Raw genomic sequence first — 5,000 nt, 5'->3', positions numbered from 1 at the left:
TTAGGGGCAAGGGAATGTTCACAAATAAGTAAAGGAATTTGGGGACCACCACCATTTTGATGATGGCTATGCGGCCCGTACGTGACAAGGGCAGTGTCTTCCATTTCTTTACTTTGCTCTCAAGCCACTCCATTGCCACCCCGAAATTCGCCAACCAGATGTCCTGTATGGAGCGGCTTATGGTGATGCCCAGGTATTTGACTTCGGCTGCTACCCAGTCTATCGGGAATTCAGTGTGACATTTGTGTGTACCTTCTGTGAGAGGAAGCATCGTCGATTGCGACCAGTTTATGTTTATGCCAGTGAGCCCACTGTAGCGTACCACCTCCCTCATCAGCGGGTCAAAGTTGTCTACCGGATTCATCATGTATATGGTAACATCGTCGGCATACATGGATACGAGTAAGCCTCGCGACGTAAAGCCAATACTTCGCTGTGTGTGGTGTTGGCGCAGACGCGCTGCAAGCGGTTCAGTCGCTATGGCAAATAGCAGGGGCGAAAGTGGACATCCCTGTCTAGTCCCTCTGGTAATGGGAATAGGGGCAGATATTTGTCCATTCACCCGAACTCTAGCCGTCGGGCTATTGTATAAAATGTTGATACGCTTTGCAAACATCGGACTGAACCCCATACGGGTAAAAAGTGTAAAGATGAATTTCCATTCTAAGGAATCAAATGCTTTAGTAGCATCTAGAAGCGCTGCTGCAGCTTGTACGTTTGGGTCTAGGTAGTGCAATATGTCAAACAGGACCCTCAAATTGTGCGAGGTGGATCTATCTAGTACAAAACCCGATTGATCGGATAGCGCTATTTGTGGCAACATATATTTTAGGCGGTCTGCCAGAAGTTTCGCATAAATTTTAGCATCTAAATTTATCAAGGAAAGCGGGCGATAGGAGTCTGGGTTGGTGGGGTCCTTACCAGGTTTGAGCAGCGTGATGATCATTGCTTCGCGTAGCGACTGTGGGAGGATGCCTGAGTCTACTGCCTCCTAAAAGACCCTGTGCAGTCTTGGGACAAGGATGTCAGAATATTCTTTATAGAAGTCTGCCGTTAACCCGTCAGGGCCTGGTGCTTTGCCTGGCGACAGGCCCGCTATGATCGCTCTTATGTCATCCTGTGTGAACGGTAAATCCATATACTGCCTGGCCCCATTGTTAAACCACGCTAAGGCAATTGTGTCCAGATAATCCATCAGGACCTGATCGTCCGGTGTTACCCTAGATGTGTATAGTGTCTTGTAATAGTCAGTCATGACAGTCAGTATGGCATTAGGTTCCCTGACCGAGTCGCCTCCCTCATCTCTGAGCTCTAAGATATAGTCCATTCCCCTTGGAGCGCGCAGTATGTTCGCTAGTGTCCGCCCAGCCCGTTCCCCCTCACCATATCATCTAGCCTGACTATCCTTGGCCAGGAATGTCACCTCCCTGTCCGCCTCTTCCTGGTATTGAGTTAGTTTCGTTCTGAGGTCAGCCCGAACCCTGTCTGTTGGTGCCACCGCAAGAGTAGATTCGAGTGCAGCTAGCTCAGTCTCAAGTTTACTCAGTGTGTCTCTTATTGCCTTGAGTACCCCCGATTTCAGCGACATGCAGTGCCCTCTCGTCACCACCTTACAAGCCTCCCATAGTGTACCTGGGGAGTCCACCGAACCCTCATTGAGCTCAAAGTATTCCTCCAACTTATCTCTCAGCTCCTGGTGGAATACCTGATCACGAAGAGCGCAGGAAGGGAATCTCCAACTGAATGGCTGGATATACTGCGATGGAGTGGATAGTGTCAGACAGACCGGGGAGTGATCAGACAATGACCGCGGCAGATGGGTCAAATCAGTTGTTAGGGCATGGATGTCCCTGGAAAGAAGCCAATAGTCTAGTCTGGACCATGCCGCCCTGTGTAGTGTGATGCATGTATCCTCACGGGTGTCGGGGTGCAACTCTCTCCAGGAATCTATCAATTGGGCATCAGACAGAATATCTCCCAGCGCCTCTGCTGCCCTAGGGTGCTGTTCCCTTGCCGCCCCCTGCCTATCCATGGTGTCCGAAAGCACAACATTGTAATCCCCGCCCCACATAATCGCGGCTGGGCCGCGAGCTTGAATCTTATGCCATAAATCACCGTAGAAATCAGGGTTGTCATCGTTAGGGCCATAAACATTCACCAGCACAGTTCTCATGCCACACAGTGCTCCCACCAGCAATATAAATCTACCCGTTTCATCTTTAAGCACTTCAAATGTTTTCCACTGTAGGCCCCGTTTTATCAGTATCGCCACCCCACGTGAGTAGTTAGAGTACGGAGCGTGTACAATCTCTCCCCATCTATTGTGTCGAAGCGAGTGATTAGCATTTTCAGTTAGGTGTGTCTCCTGTAGAAAGCATATGTCTATGTCCTTTCTCAGTAGGTACGCTTGCACCAGCCTAGTCTTTCTTCTATCATTCATGCCTCTAACGTTCCAGGTTAGACATTTAATGTATTTCATGACTGTATATGTGGGATGTATTGTCCATGAGGTGCAGCAGCACTACATAGTGTCCAATCTTTCAGTGACCATGTGAGTAATGCGGCAAATATCAACAAGCTCTCCGACCGTATCACGACCGGCCAATCACAACACATTGCACGGTGACGCTGTCGGCCAGGCAAGAACGCTGCCCTAGCATCTCCCAACATGCAGTTTCTCGTTCAACACGACTTATCGCTCAAAAGCAAACATACAACCCAAGAACTCCCCAAAGTTAACACAGTGCATTCCCCACCCGTTCCAACCCCCCAATTAGGTTGTGCAATCGCCCCCCCATCCCCCTCCCCAGCTACCAAAACATCAGTAAATGTCTTCATCAATAACAAAGAAGTGGGAATCATCCCCTGGGGTATCCGCTCAAGGACCTCCACCCCCTCCCACGTGCAGTAACTGGTGAAACTTATCTGCATATGGCGAATACACTTTTATTACAGACAGGAAGACCGGACAGTGGCTGTCCTCCTCCATTGGGGACACAATTCAGGATCTAAATCTCCTCAGCCTGCATTGACTCAACGTCACTTAGTCTCTCTTGCGTGTCCGGTTCATCAGAGCGTGCTTGGTTTTTGTGATCTCTTGCCAGTTGTTTCGCGTATTGCAATGCCACCTTAGCGTCCACAAAGAATGATGGCCTGCCCGGGCCTGTACCCGTAATTTTGCCGGGTATATGAGCAAATATTTTGTGCCTATTTGCTGGAAAATCTTCTTCGCCGGTACGAATTCTCTCCTGGCAGCTTGAACCTGAATGGTGAAGTCCGGGTATATTGCAAGTCGGTTGCCTTTGTATTGCAGCTCCTGCATGTCCCGTGCCAAGCGCAATATCGTGTCTCGGTCCCTGTAATTCAAGATGCGCGCGATGATGGGCCTGGGGGGTACTCCTGGTTTCGGCTTAGGCCCTAGAGATCTGTGGGCTCTTACTACCAAGAACATCTGCGAAAGGCCCACCCCAAAAAGAGCTTTCATCATCTCCTCGACGTACAGTTCCATGTTGGCAATATCCGAGGATTCCGCCACTCCTGTAATTCTGACGTTATTGCGTCTCGAGAGCGCTTCCAAATCCTCGTTCTTCTGTTGGATTAACGCAAGCACTTTGTTCATGCCACTGACTTTTTTGCCCAGATCAGTTTGAGTTTCTTCTGTTTCGGTCACACGTGTTTCTAGTACCCCAACTCTCCCCTCCTGTTTATCCATTCTTTTGGTAATGCTGTCCATGCGGGCGGCCAAGTCATCCATCTTTTGATCAATGCTATGTAGGCTAGTTTTGAGTTCCTGAAACATAGTTTTGATATCCGCTGCTTTCGAGCCATTTCGGTCGTCTCTTGATGTTTCGTCTTCCTGTTGTTCCTGACCAGCAGTCTTTTGCTTGGTTTTGTCGAACGTGAGTCGCGGCTGTCTCGTGTCCGGCTTTCCCATCGCTTCCTGATTATGCGATTATGGCGCAGTTATGCCTTCGGTTTGGGGACACAGCGTCAGGTATCAGTCTCTGCAGTGGCACAGCGCAACACGTCTCCAAGCGGATCCTGAAGCAAACACGTGCGCACCCAACCAACAGCGAGTCTATTTTCTGCGCCGCTCGCAATGCACGGCACCGCCAGCTAGGCACTCGAGCTGTCAGAGCGCACTGGGGTAGCTGCAATGGTCAGTCCGAGTCTTCCGCAGGTGCCAAGAGTTCACAACACTGTTCCCCAGATGCTGACCACCATGAGCCACAAGTCGATCCCCTCGTGTGCACAAGCGGGTTCAAAGATGGCCGTTCGCGCCCTTTTTTGCGCGGCTCGTCCCTCAGGCGCCCCACTCCCACCGGCACTCTGTGTCTGGTATCTCTTCTGGCAATCTGGACGGCACTCCTTCACTGGCCGCCCTATGCGCCGCAGCTGCCTTGTATGTGCCCTGGGCTATGGGATGTAGTTCGCCGGGAGGGTTTAGTGCACCTGTGTCCGCCAGTAGTCACACGGCCCAATCCAACATGGCCGCCCCGGACTCCTTCGCACCGGGTATAGCGCAGGATCGAAGCCGCGGCACAGAGGAGCCGCGCGGGGCAGTCTATCAGTCAGTAGTGGTATGAGCCTACCTTCTGGAGTCCAGCGCAGTCCTCACAGTAATAAACGCTCTAGACTGCATGCAGCGATCTGCCGTTTTCCTGCCGTGTCTTGCGCTAGTGCGGAAACAATTCCGCGCCGCTTGCTTCAGTGTTTCTCCCCGAGTCATTCAGAGTCATTCATGTATCCCGGCTTGTGAGTATCGCGGTTGCTCGGGACTCGCCTGTGTTCCGCCTCCGCAGCGTTTGCCTGTCTGGAGCACCGCCCGACCGTGACGCAGTGTTGATCTCCCTCGGGCTGTGTAATCACGCCAGCTCCCGGCTCCAACCTGCGCGCCAGGCCACACCTCTGCTCACGATCCGTTCGATATTTCAGCTCGCCGGGGCCACAGACAGCAGACAAATTAACGCCAGGCAGTCACTATGATGTTACGTTTGCTT

Source organism: Lissotriton helveticus, chromosome 3_1 (assembly GCF_964261635.1).
Source record: "Lissotriton helveticus chromosome 3_1, aLisHel1.1, whole genome shotgun sequence".
Taxonomy (NCBI): Eukaryota; Metazoa; Chordata; class Amphibia; order Caudata; family Salamandridae; genus Lissotriton; species Lissotriton helveticus.
Note: the sequence above shows the minus strand (reverse complement) of the source record.